Here is a 14,556-nt window from a genome sequence, read left to right on the forward strand (position 1 = left end):
AACAACAAATTAAAACCTAATAATAGGACTACCAAGAAACAGTATCAAAAATATACACATTTAACATCACTGATGTCAGCATAACAGTAAATTCAAGGCAAGTTATTTGTACAGTTAAACAAGATATAAGCAACTGGTCATAGTTATAGTGTGTGCAGCAAGCTAGTCCAGGTACATAGTGGTGTATAGTCAGTCACCCTCTGTATTAAAAGCTTGGGAGAAGGTTAATTAATCTGCACAAGGTCACAAAAAGTGGCATTTGAACTCTCTTTTCCCTGGTACTGAGTCACTAGGCTACTCCTTCAAGGTACAGCTTTACAACCACAGTTTTGTGATTCTTGGAGCCAGATTTAAGTTTCAGGTACAAGTAAGACAAAGAACAAAAGCCCACAAGCCAGTTTGCCTGTTCAGTTCTAAAACAGTACATTTGTTGTCCAGGGATTTAGTCTCTTGCAATTTCAAGAAAAGGAAAAGACAAATCCTTGGAAGAAACTTGCATGAATAAAATCTTCTGCAAAAACCTGTCTGACATCAGCCTGAATGTTAAATTCAAAAATCAGGGAGAGTCACACAGCCCTCCTTGCACAAGTTTGTATTTGCAGTTCACAAGGTATTAACATTTGTTCTACTGCCTAGTTTTGCAGATCTCTGGTTTATAATAAAACAAATACAAATATGGAAATCAGAAAAGGACTCCAAGGAAAATGCAATCATTCCAGAAGAGCCATAGCAGTGGAGAGTTAAAAGCTAGTGTACCCAAGAAGTATGACCCATAAACTCAAGTACCAAAAGCAGCCACAAATAAAGTAAACCTTTAGTTGTCCTTTAAACCTCTTTAGCAAACCTTCTGAGGGCAAGTATCCAGGAAGAATATTCCACAATACAGGCACAAAGCAAAAAACCCACTTGTGAGTGGATTACCAATGCACTATAGATGGTACCAGAACCTCTAGTCTACTATGCGACAGATCTCAATATCTCAGTAGTCTACATGACTCATAAGGGTTGGCCAAATCAGCAAGATAAAATGGGAGTCTTTCATAATAAGCCCTGTGTGTTAACACAAGAATCTTAAATCTAACTCAATGAAACCAAGTCCTTACCCTCACCCCCCCTTCAAACACACACACACAACAAATAGGAGGAAATATTTTTCACTCACAGAATAATTAAGCCCTGGAACTCATTGCCAGAGGATGTGGTAACGGCGGTTAGCGTATCTGGGTTTAAAAAAGGTTTGGAAAAGTTCTCCCAGTCTGTTATTGATATAGACATTGGGGAAGCCACTGCTTGCCCTAGGTTTGGTAGCTTGGAATGTTGCTACTATTTGGGATAGAGAATGACACGGGGACAAAGTTTGTCCCTGTCCCCGCCCTGTCCCCATGGTTTCTGTTTCTGTCTCCATCCCCACCCCATCCCTGCAAATTCTGTCTCCATCCATGCCCTGTCCCCACAGGCCCTGTCTTCTTCCCTGCCCCATCCCCGCAGGTTCTGTTCCTGTCCCCATGGGCTCTGTACTCTTCTGCAGAAGCCTCGAACAATTATTATTTTACTAGTAAAAGAGGCCCGTTTCAAAGCAAATGAAACAGGCGCTAGCAAGGTTTTCGTCACGAACACCCCCTCCCCCCTCCCTGACCAACCCCTTCGTTGTTCTGCCATAGATCCACCCCCAACGTCATGACATTTGACGTGAGGGCGGGGCCCGGAGCGATTTCCCACCACCCCCCTGCCTCCCTGCCTCCCTCCCTGCCAACCCCTTCGTTGTTCTGCAATTGCTCCGCCCTCGATGGCGGGGCCCGGAGCGATTTTGGTGGCTTCACCACCACGAACCTTCAAACCTTTTTGAAGGAAGTCAGGGCTTGGTTTCACTGACGTCAGTGTCCTCAGAACGTTGAGGGTGAGTTTTATTATAGTAGATATTTAAATCTTTTTATTAAAGCATAAAAAGGAACAATATTCTATGCAACTATTGTGTATAAATTACAAATAGAAAACAATAATAACAGCAAGCAGCTACAGTGGTGGAAATAAGTATTTGATCCCTTGCTGATTTTGTAAGTTTGCCCACTGACAAAGACATGAGCAGCCCATAATTGAAGGGTAGGTTATTGGTAACAGTGAGAGATAGCACATCACAAATTTAATCCGGAAAATCACATTGTGGAAAGTATATGAATTTATTTGCATTCTGCAGAGGGAAATAAGTATTTAATCCCTCTGGCAAACAAGACCTAATACTTGGTGGCAAAACCCTTGTTGGCAAGCACAGCGGTCAGACGTCTTCTGTAGTTGATGATGAGGTTTGCACACATGTCAGGAGGAATTTTGGTCCACTCCTCTTTGCAGATCATCTCTAAATCATTAAGAGTTCTGGGCTGTCGCTTGGCAACTCGCAGCTTCAGCTCCCTCCATAAGTTTTCAATGGGATTAAGGTCTGGTGACTGGCTAGGCCACTCCATGACCCTAATGTGCTTCTTCCTGAGCCACTCCTTTGTTGCCTTGGCTGTATGTTTTGGGTCATTGTCGTGCTGGAAGACCCAGCCACGACCCATTTTTAAGGCCCTGGCGGAGGGAAGGAGGTTGTCACTCAGAATTGTACGGTACATGGCCCCATCCATTCTCCCATTGATGCGGTGAAGTAGTCCTGTGCCCTTAGCAGAGAAACACCCCCAAAACATAACATTTCCACCTCCATGCTTGACAGTGGGGACGGTGTTCTTTGAGTCATAGGCAGCATTTCTCTTCCTCCAAACACGGCGAGTTGAGTTCATGCCAAAGAGCTCAATTTTTGTCTCATCTGACCACAGCACCTTCTCCCAATCACTCTCGGCATCATCCAGGTGTTCACTGGCAAACTTCAGACGGGCCGTCACATGTGCCTTCCGGAGCAGGGGGACCTTGCGGGTACTGCAGGATTGCAATCCGTTATGTCGTAATGTGTTACCAATGGTTTTCGTGGTGACAGTGGTCCCAGCTGCCTTGAGATCATTGACAAGTTCCCCCCTTGTAGTTGTAGGCTGATTTCTAACCTTCCTCATGATCAAGGATACCCCACGAGGTGAGATTTTGCGTGGAGCCCCAGATCTTTGTCGATTGACAGTCATTTTGTACTTCTTCCATTTTCTTACTATGGCACCAACAGTTGTCTCCTTCTCGCCCAGCGTCTTACTGATGGTTTTGTAGCCCATTCCAGCCTTGTGCAGGTGTATGATCTTGTCCCTGACATCCTTAGACAGCTCCTTGCTCTTGGCCATTTTGTAGAGGTTAGAGTCTGACTGATTCACTGAGTCTGTGGACAGGTGTCTTTCATACAGGTGACCATTGCCGACAGCTGTCTGTCATGCAGGTAACGAGTTGATTTGGAGCATCTACCTGGTCTGTAGGGGCCAGATCTCTTACTGGTTGGTGGGGGATCAAATACTTATTTCCCTCTGCAGAATGCAAATAAATTCATATACTTTCCACAATGTGATTTTCCGGATTTAATTTGTGATGTGCTATCTCTCACTGTTACCAATAACCTACCCTTCAATTATGGGCTGCTCATGTCTTTGTCAGTGGGCAAACTTACAAAATCAGCAAGGGATCAAATACTTATTTCCACCACTGTATAATAACCCTCCTCTACCTTCCTACCCTAACAATAGCTGATTTCTACTAACCCAAGTAATCCTAATCCATCCTGTTAAAACATCCAGGGGTACAAAATACAACCCATTGTGTGCCCTAGAGGGGAGAAATATGCCCTATGAAGCCCTGTTATGATTTTTTAATTTGTGGATGAATAAGAAGTCAACAATCTCAGGATTCAGTCTAGCTCTCTGATCTTCCACAGTCTTTCCTCCAATAGAAGATGTCTTCAAAATATCGTTGTCTACATCACTCAAACATAAATAACAGTCCAGTTCATTAACAGGCTTCAGAGTAGAAAATTAAATGGGGACAAAGTTTGTCCTTCTTCCCATGGGATCTGTCCCCATCCCCGTGAGATCCATCCCCACCCCATCCCCACAGTTACTGCGGGTGCCCGTCCTTGTGTCATTCTCTAATTTGGGATTCTGCCAGGTACTTGTGACCTTGGGCCCTATTAAGTTGTATTAGTGTTTTTAGCGCGCCTACACTTAGCACACTTAGAGACAGAGCACATGTGAACCCTGGTGGTAAGCTTGTGATAAAGAACAAACTCAAGGGGGCCTCAACACACAAGAGTTGCTTTTGAGATCTTTTCTAGAGGTGAAGCTCTAGTGTCCACTGGTGGAGCACTGCTGGTTTAATCTATTGGCTACAGAGGTATCAGCTGCTGGAGTCCAAACAGAGTGCCCAGTGAGAGAGGGGAGCTCAGGAGGAGTGGGCCATTGGATGCTAAGGGCTACACATTGAGGACTGGTTCCAGTCAGTATTATAGGAGTCCCCGGTGCTATCAACTAACGGAATCCAGTCAGAGCCCTGAGTGAGAAGAAATTGTGTGGAGTCACAATCTATAGGGATATTGTAGGCATGTACATGGTTAACGAGCGTTAAATAACGCTGCTTAGTAAACAGGACCCCTGGATTGGTCACTGTTGGAAGCAGGATATTGGGCTAGATGGACCATTGGTCTGACCCAGTATAGCTATTCTTCTGTGCTACTCTACATGTGTTTCTCCCATCAGCTATTCTTGCTTCTCATCCTTGTCACATTGCTCTTTTTAGAACAGAAAGATGTTTACCCACCAAACCCTCACTGCGATAACTGGAGAAGGAAGAGCTGGACATGTCCCTTAGGGCGTATTTCTGTTTAGAGAAATAGGACAAACCTGCTGGGTAAGTCTCATTTGGGAGTAATTCTTCCTGAGTATTCTCAGCATCCACAGCTCTCTCCATCTAGATTCAGGCATGAGGTTTCTGCTGGCAGTCCTGCTGTTCCCAGCACTGGTGGTCACTGCCCCTGTGCATAAACCAGCAGGTAAGGTGGGTGAGGGAAAAACTGTTGCTCACACTGAAGATAGTATATAGTATACTATATACTATGGTATACTTTGCATTGTTATTTGAATATTTTTACTGCTGTAATTGTCTATTGCTTATGTTTGATTTAGGGGTATGTTTACCAAGGTGCATTAGCGTTTCTAATATGCCTTAAAATTTAAGGTGTGTTAAACACTAACATGCCTATTACACTTCTATGGACGCATTAGCATTTAACATAGGTAAACCATTTACGTGTGTTAAAAATGCTAACGCGCCCATAGCACACCTATATAAACATAGGCGTTAGTCACTCAAAGTGGTGTACAGTAAGAATATCTTCAAAAAGGCAGTAAATAAATTCTAATAAATTTATTAATTAATCTATGTATTATTCTTATGTGAATAGTCAGCATTTTGATGTCACTGCACTATGTACTTTGGTATGTCCCCTTCCTTTAAGGGCGTTATATCTCCTTTCATTCCTTCTAAAATTGTGGCCACCTGAGCAGTCCTGGTCAGAGAGATATTCAAACAAGTCCTCTAGAAGATTTTATACTTTTGCAGTGGATGTTTTATAAAGGCTTTTCCACATGTAAAGTAGGGGAAATGTCTCATAGTGTGGCACCATATGTACAAGATCATGTGTATTTATATGTGCACATAAAACAATAAAAAGACAATATAGCAGCAATCAAAAACTATTTTTTTTTTAGTTTTTGGAGTCTCAGGTGTTATCAAATAACTTTTTAATCACTGAGAGTCTCAGATGTTATCAAAAACATTTTTTGTTCGCTGATATAGTGTCTTTTCATTGTTTTAAGTCACCTTCGCTGTGTTTTGTGTGCTTTTGAGACTGCGAGGTCTTGTGTTCTTCTTTTTATATGTGCACCGTGCTTTGTTGTGATGACTGTGCGTATTTTTAAAAATACAGATTCTTTGAGTGTATTCACACTTACACCTTTTTTTGGAGTAGATATAAATTTTTACATGTGCATCTGTGTGCTATTGAGGCTCCTGTATTGCTATTTTATAAAGACACACAGGCACCTATATATTTAACATAGGCATCTCTTTCCATGTGACACAGGCTCCCTGTTTTAACATTGAGGCGTATTTTCAAAGCACTTAGGGGGTCTTATACTAAAGCTCAGCTCGAGTTATCTGTAGCAGAGCCTATAGGAATAAAATGGGCCCTTCTGCAGATATCATCATATCAGATATCATATCAGAGGTTTGTCGACTATCAGGCATGAAATGTAGCCTTTCTGCCTTCCTTTTCCTTGATTGCATTGTTTTCTTTTAAAACAAGGCTATTTATTGGCACTTCAGTCGCTGTATTGACTCCCTTCAAAGGAGTTTTTTTTGTTTATCCCTTATTGGCACCTCAGTCCATGTGCCAAGTTCCTTGTCCTAATGCAGCTTGTTGACATTTCTGCATGTTTTAACCCTAAGGGACATTTACAGCACAGAGCATTCTTTTTGATTTTATGTACATAATAGATTAGACTGTCTTTCCTTCTTCAGTCACTTATTTCTTTCAAAACCAATATTATTTTTTGTCTATATAAGTATTGTTGATGTCCCTCACACATTTTGGTGCCAGACATCATTTTCCCAACCACTTTAATTCATCAGTCTTTCCACTGGAAGTCTTTCCCAACCCACCCTCCATTCTTCATTTTTTTCTTCATTCTTTTTTCCCTTTGTTTCCTTTTTTTCCTTTCCCCTTTTCCCCTTTTTTCACAGTATTCTCTGTCTCATGGTTTCTAACATAATCCTACTTCATTGTTTTTCACCTTTATTGATTTTTATAATGTGTGTCTTTTTACTCTCCTCTTTACCACATTTTTAAATTTACAAACGTTTTGTTTTCTTTTTATTTGTTTTTTTCTTACGTGAGTATTTTCTATGTAGGAATTTTCAATGAGTATTACTCCTGGTAATCAGATCGTGTAACAAGGAAATACCAGGCTACATTATTCATAAGGTCAGTTATCGCTGCTTTTTAGATCTTCTATCTCATTGCATAGCCTTCATGAGCATATTTATATTGACATGATTGTATTCTTAATATTTTGGCATTCTCATTACCATACTATGCAATCATGAAATATTAGGTGATCTCATTCATAAGGTTATTACTTCATCGGATTTTTTTATCAGCTGTGGTCATTATCAAGTGGTATTATTTGTATACTATATTTTTGTATTTATATTATAATTTGATTAATTTTAACTATTATCTTTTTTATATGCAATATGAAATTTTAACCCCATCACCATAGCCCTAGCCCAAGGGCTACACTTATATTTTGTATTTTATTCCATCTGTGATGAGTGTCTTATTTCACACCATTTTATGGTGTTTATGTATTTCATTTATGGCCTTTTTAAATGTAAAATATGATTTTTATTATTAATTTAAGTGACTTCTTTCCTTTTTTTAATCAATATATACTATATGTATATATTTTTTTAATATATAGACACTTCCCTATTTATATATTTATGTATTTTTATTCCTTTTATTATGTTTGTATATTATGCATGTCTTAATATTTTGTAGAATCCTGACGCAGGAGCTTTAGGCGCCGAAACACGGCAGCTGTGTCGAGTCATTTGAATGATCTTCAATAAAGGTTTTTGAAATTGACACGTCTTCCTTGGTTTTCGATAGAGCCAACCTGTCCTACCCCCTTCTCCATGACCTGACTACATTTTGTAAGAATCACTGCACCTCCACCGCATGTGGTTTTTTGCATCATTATATTTACCCAGTCAATATCACTGTAATTGAAATCACCCATTATTATTGTGTTCCCTAGTTTGTCAGCCTCCCTAATTTCTGCTATTTCTACATCCGTCTGTTCATTCTGGCCAGGTGGATGGTAATACTCTCCTATCACTATCCTTTTCTCCTTTACATATGGAATTTCAATCCATAGGGATTTCAAGATGTTTTGCTTCCTGCAGAATTTTCAATCAATTTGATTTAAGGCCCTCCTTAATATTCAATGCTACCCCTCTACCAATTCAGTGTCCAACTGGTTATCCTCCTTCCACCAGGTCTCAGGGATGCCTATTATATCTAATTTTTCATTTAGCGCAACATATTCTAACTCTCCCATCTTATTTCTCAGGCTTCTGGCATTCACATATAGACATTTCAGACTATGTTTGTTGGTCCTATTTACATCTTCCTCAGTAGTTGACAGTGATAATTTGCAGTCTTTTGTCTGATTTTTATTTAAAGACACCTGGAGGCATATTTTCTAAGCACAGACTTATAAAGTTATATATAGCAACCTATGGAACTTTGTAAGTCTAAGCGCTTTGAAAATGAGCCCCCTGGTCTTCTATGGTCTCTATTGCAACCTCACTGTCAGGATACCCTATCTTCCCTATTCTAGTGATATCTTTGAAAGATATCTTGTTCCGAATCATGTGCTTTTGAATGACTGTCAGCCTTCCCCTAGTTTCTAGTTTAAAAGCTGCTCTATCTCCTTTTTAAATACCGATGCCAGCAGCCTGGTTCCACCCTGGTTAAGTTGGAGCACATCATTCTAGAATAGGCTCCCTCTTCTCTAGAATGTTGTCCAGTTCCTTGAAAATCTAAAACCTTCCCCCATGCACCATTGCCTCATCCATACTTTGAGACTCCAGAATTCTGCCTGTCTCTTGAGCCCTGCGCATGGAACTGGGAGCACTTCAGAAAATGCTACGCAAGAGGTTCTGGATTTGAGCTTTCTATCTAAGAGTCTAAATTTGACTTCCAGAACCACTCTCCCACATTTTCCTATGTCATTGGTACCCACATGTACCAAGACAGCCTGCTCCTCCCTGCACTATCTAAAATCCTTTCTAGGTGATGCATGAAGTCTGCCACCTTCGCACCAGGCAAGCAAATGACCAGGCGATCCTCACATCCACCAGCCACCCAGATATCTACAAAATGGAGATGTACACTGGCGTCCCTAAAGAAGAGCTTTGTTTTGAAATAGAAATTTCTGTAGGATGTGCTGAACCCCTTGGTGAACAAGCATTGTAAACTACAGCTCAGATAAGTTGGCTCCTCTGGGGTACTTTAATTCCAGTGTCTATTTTGGAGTTAAATTAGGTCTTGTTAACAGTCAAGACTGGGCTCTATTATTTCATAGTGATATCTTGCTTTTTTCCTCGAGTGAACATTGGGGACACAGTATGCTTAGGGAGAACTTAAATATGTTATAGATTGATATTTGGGTCTAAGCATTCACTTTATATAAAAATATCGTTGGAGGGTTGATTCTAGAGGATATTTCATGATGTGTGAGCTGTTCAGGTCAGTCGCTTTTTAATTAATTAATTATTTTTATTTATTGGATTTATTTACTGCCATTTTGAAGGAATTCACTCAAGGCGGTGTACAGTAAGAATAGATCAAACATGAGCAATAAACAATTGCAGCAGTAAAAATATTCAAAAACAATATAAAGTATGGCATGGTATACTATTTACAATGTCAACACAATACGTAATAGACCATTATAAGTGATAGCGAAGGGTAGAGCAAAGATGTAACATATAGAAGGGTAACAAAGTAGGAAGAGTTAGAAAGTAAGGTGATTGATTTAAAGAAAGTTGCACATGAGATCAGAGAAATGGTTAAATGTTATCTCAGCAAGGGTAGGAGTGGATAAACATGTCCTCCTGCTGTGTATGCACTCTGAGTACTCCTTGTGTGAGTGAGACTAATGAGTTACTTACGGTATGACTCATTGACATGTTGCTCGGCTGTACGTATAGCCTATACTGAATCCCCTTTCAACCCACAATAACATATTATATATATATATATATATATATTTAAGTGAAAGATATACCCTTATAAGTTCTCTGCAGGCATTCTGTTTCAACCCATTGTTTTTCACCAGTACATCTAGGGATTGACTCTTCACTATTAGCATGTCTAGTGTTTAGTGTGTACTCATTAGCACACGCTAAAAATGCTAGCGTGCCTCTAGCGCATCTTAGTAAACAGGGCCCAAAATTTGGTTTAAAAATTACCACAAATGATCAATATCTTTACAATACTGTAAAATACATGAGAAAAAATTATAATCTTAAATAAAAAAACATAAATAGTCACATACAATAATTAAAATATACTAAAAGGCAAAGGTAACAGAACCTGATTAAAACATCCTATGTCTATAGGAAATGAATAATTGTAGATATTTGTACAATACAAAACATAATTCAGGTCATTTCGTAAAACAAAAAGGTTCCCTTTCAGTGCTTATAAAAATACTGACAGATCTGATTCTTGATTCAGACTTGAGGGGTGTACCGTATTATATTTAAAAATGAACCTTTGTTCTTCTTGTAGCAAAAACTTATCAGTATCACCTCCTCTCTAATGTGAGAACCTTCTATAGCACAGTAAATTTTAATTAATCAAAGCTGTGCCCTTTCTCATGCATGTGTTCTACTAATGGTTTTACGGAAACATTTCTTTTAATGGCACTACGGTGTTCAATAATACACTTGTTCAAAGATCTTCTTATTTTTCCTATACAAAGCACATTACGGCATACACAATATTTGAAGCTTTGCCATTTGAATAATGATGCAATTCAAATCTTTCTCCAGTTTTAGGATGAATAAAAACCTTAGTTCTTGGGTTCACATGACAAATGGAACAGTTCAAACATGGAAAGTGTCCCCTAACAGTGGAAGTCTTCAAATATTTGAAGAAAAGGAAACAATGGTAGCATTTAAAAGCAATAGAAACCTGAAAGATATATTGGCACGTTCAGCGTTGCCAGTCTAGCATACGTCTGATACTGTTTTTAGAGATGAGGATAGTTACAAGCACTGTTTTAGTGTGCTTTTTCCCCTTTCTTTCCTTTGGGCCCTGTTTACAAAGACACACTAGCATTTTTAGTGCACCCTAACCATATAGATGCCCACAATCTTCCTATGGGCATCTGCACTGTTAACGCGTGCTAATTTTTAGCACACTAAAAATGGAGATGTGCCTTTGTAAACGGTGCCCTTTGTTTGTTAATATAGAATGTTTGTTTCAGGTATTTTTGAACAAGCTGTAGCTATTAGGGGAACGTTTGCCCTGTATCCCCTAAAGGTATGTGGTCCTTTTGGTGTATATTTCTCATAGTCACAAAAACTGTATGATGTAAATCCTTTTATCATTGATTATTACTACTACTACTACTACTACTATTTAGCATTTCTATAGCGCTACAAGGCATACGCAGCGCTGCACAAACATAGAAGAAAGACAGTCCCTGCTCAAAGAGCTTACAATCTAATAGACAAAAAATAAAGTAATCAAATCAATTAATGTGTACAGGAAGGAGGAGAGGAGGGTAGGTGGAGGCGAGTGGTTACGAGTCAAAAGCAATGTTAAAGAGGTGGGCTTTCAGTCTAGATTAAAAGGTGGCCAAGGATGGGGCAAGATGTAGGGGCTCAGGAAGTTTATTCCAGGCGTAGGGTGCAGCAAGACAGAAGGCACGAAGTCTGGAGTTGGCAGTAGTGGATAAGGGAACAGATAAGAAGGATTTATCCATGGAGCAGAGTGCACGGGAAGGACGAGTGTGGAGAGATACTGGGGAGCAGCAGAGTGAGTACATTTATAGGTTAGTAGAAGAAGTTTGAACAGGATGCGAAAACGGATAGGGAGCCAGTGAAGGGTCTTGAGGAGAGGGGTAGTATGAGTAAAGCGACCCTGGCGGAAGATGAGACGGGCAGCAGAGTTTTGAACCGATTGGAGAGGGGAGAGGTGACTAAGTGGGAGGCCAGCAAGAAGCAGATTGCAGTAGTCTAAACGAGAGGTGACAAGGGTGTGGATGAGGGTTTTGGTAGAGTGCTCGGAAAGAAAGGGGCGGATTTCACGGATGTTGTAAGAAAGAAACAACAGGTCTTGGCGATCTGCTGGATATGAGCAGAGAAGGAGAGAGAAGAGTCAAAGATGACCCCAAGGTTTCGAGCTGAGGAGACAGGGAGAATGAGAGAGCCATCAACAGAAATAGAAAACGGGGGGAGCGGGGAGGTGGGTTTGGGGGGGAAATGAGAAGCTCAGCTTTGGTCATGTTTAATTTCAGGTGGCGTTGAGACATCCAGACAGCAATGTCAGACAAGCACGCTGAAAGTTTGGTTTGGATGCAAGGTGAGATATCAGGAGTAGAAAGGTAGATTTGGGAGTCATCAGCACAGAGATGGTAGGAAAAGCCATGGGATGAGATTAATGAACCAAGAGAAGAAGTGTAGATAGAAAAGAGGAGGGGACCAAGAACAGAACCCTGAGGTACGCCGACAGGCAGAGGGATAGAAGTAGAAGAGGATCCACCAGAGTGAACACTAAAGGTGCGGAGGGAGAGGTAGGAAGAGAACCATGAAAGGACAGAGCCCAGGAATCCAAGTGAGGACAGGGTATCGAGAAGTATGCTGTGATCGACAGTGTCAAAAGCAGCGGAAAGATCAAGAAGAATGAGGATGGAATATTGACCTCTGGATTTAGCCAGTAATAGGTCATTAGAGACTTTAGTAAGCACAGTTTCGGTTGAGTGGAGAGGGCGAAAACCAGATTGTAGTGGGTCAAGAATAGCATATGAGGAGAGAAAATCAAGGCAGTGGTGGTGAACAGCACGCTCATGTATATCGGAATATCGGAATCCAAGGCAAGGCGCAGCCCCTCGCGCCTGCCCTGCACGTAAAAGAAATGTGGACCGTCGGGCCTTCCCTCGCTCTATCTGTCCTGCCCTCCGCTGACGCAACTTCCTATTTCCGCAAGGGCGGGACAGACAGAGCAAGAGAAGGCCCAACAGTCCACATTACTTTTACGTGCAGGGCAGGCGCGAGGGGCTGCGCCTCGCCTCGGATTCTGACATTCTTTTTAAAAGTAGGGTGCGGGAGCTGGTCGGGGGGAGGGGGTGTCGTTGCGCCGAGGGGGGGGATGTCATCGTGCTGCACCCGGGGGGGCGGGTGCTACGGCGAACCGCCCCACCCTGGGTGGCAGCCCCCCCCCACTACGCCACGGTTAAGGTGGGTTTTGAAGGGCTCCCATTTAGCACCACAAGTGTAACAGATGGGGGGGATGGGCCTGGGTTCGCTTGGCTGAAGTCCACTGCACCCACTAAAACTGCTCCAGGGACCTGCAAACTGCTGTGATGGAGCTGGGTATGACATTTGAGGCTGGCATAGAGGCTGGCAATCAATATTTTTAAAGATATATTTTGGGTGGGAGGGGGTTGGTGACCACTGGGTGAGTCAGGGGAGGTCATCCCCGATTCCCTCTGGTGGTCATCTGGTCAGTTGGGGAACCTTTTTAGGGCTTGGTCGTGAAAAAAAGTGGATCAAATAAAGTGGACCAAATGCTTGTCAGGGTCGCCCATTTTTTCCCATTATCGGCCGAGGCCGCCCATCTCCTAAGCACGCTCCGGCACGCCCTGTCCCTCCTTCACTATGGTGTCAACACGCCCCTGGGAACTTTGGTCGTCCCCGTGACGCAAAGCAGTTGAGGGCGCCCAAAATCGGCTTTCGATTATGCCAATTTGGGCAAACCTGAGAGAAGGGCGCCCATCTTCCGATTTGTGTCAGAAGATGGGTGCCCTTCTCTTTTGAAATTAAGCAGTCAGGTGTCCTAAAATAAAAATCAGACAAAAGATTGCAAATTAACACTGTCAACTACTGAGCAAGGTGTAAACAGGAAGAAACATAGTTTGAAATGTGTATATGTGAATGCCAGAAGCCTAAGAAATATAATGGGAGAGTTAGAATATATTGCACTAATAGGCATCTCTGAGACCTGGTGAAAGGAGGATAACCAGTGGGACACTGTCATACCGGGGTACAAATTATATCGTAGTGATAGGGTGGATCAAATTGGTGGAGGGGTAGCATTATATATTAAGGAGGACCTTGAATCAAATACAGTGAAAATTCTGTAGAAAACAAAACACATCTTGGAATCCCTATGGATTGAAATTCCATGTGTAAAGGGGAAAGGATAGTGATAGAGGTGCACTATCGTCCGCCTGGACAGGATGAACAGACGGATATAGAAATGTTATCAGAAATTAGGGAGGCTAACAAAGTGGACAACACAATAATAATGGGTGATTTCAATTATACCAATATTGACTGGGTAAATGTAACATCAGGGCATGCTAGGGATGTAAAATTCCTTGACAAAATCAAGGACTGCTTTATGGAGCAGATGGTACAGGAGTCGACAAGAGGAGGAATAATTCTAGACTCAGGGGCAGATGCAGCAACCAAACGTAAAAAAATCAAAATCGTTAAAGTCCCTAACGATTTTTAAAAAACGAAGAATGCACCAAAAAAAAAAGTCACACATGCTCAGATCGGTATTCAAACGTACAATGTATCAAAGAATCACAATACACATCGGTAATCGGCCCCTAAATCATGCGCAGAGCAGCCAATCGTTTTGCTGGCTGCTCTGCGCATGCTGCAAATGTAAAAACAAACAAAAAAAAAAAGCCACAACACATACACGTGGCTCCCGGTCAGCAAAATCCAAAAACAAAGGATCGGGAGGGGGCAAGGGCGCTCATCAGGAGCGTCCTGTATGGACGGCCTTGC

General features: G+C 41.5%; 2 long non-coding RNA genes and 1 gene segment (V, D, J or C); 1 reads left to right on the forward strand and 2 right to left on the reverse strand.

The window, feature by feature from the left end:
* The window catches only part of LOC115461302, a 1,201,995-nt gene that overhangs the window by 822,855 nt on the left and 364,584 nt on the right, over window positions 1–14,556 (forward strand).
* Window positions 1–14,556, reverse strand: part of LOC115461316 — a 444,252-nt gene that overhangs the window by 306,593 nt on the left and 123,103 nt on the right. The gene's annotated exons all lie outside the window — the stretch shown is intronic.
* Window positions 1–14,556, reverse strand: part of LOC115461318 — a 282,251-nt gene that overhangs the window by 246,884 nt on the left and 20,811 nt on the right. The window contains exon 2 of one of the 3 annotated variants that reach the window (XR_003940690.1): window positions 7,635–7,639. The exons of the other annotated variants lie outside the window; for them this stretch is intronic. This is a non-coding gene — a long non-coding RNA (uncharacterized LOC115461318). The remainder of the gene's footprint in view (window positions 1–7,634; window positions 7,640–14,556) is intronic. 3 annotated transcript variants of the gene reach the window in all.

Source organism: Microcaecilia unicolor, chromosome 2 (genome assembly GCF_901765095.1).
Source record: "Microcaecilia unicolor chromosome 2, aMicUni1.1, whole genome shotgun sequence".
Classification (NCBI taxonomy): domain Eukaryota; kingdom Metazoa; phylum Chordata; class Amphibia; order Gymnophiona; family Siphonopidae; genus Microcaecilia; species Microcaecilia unicolor.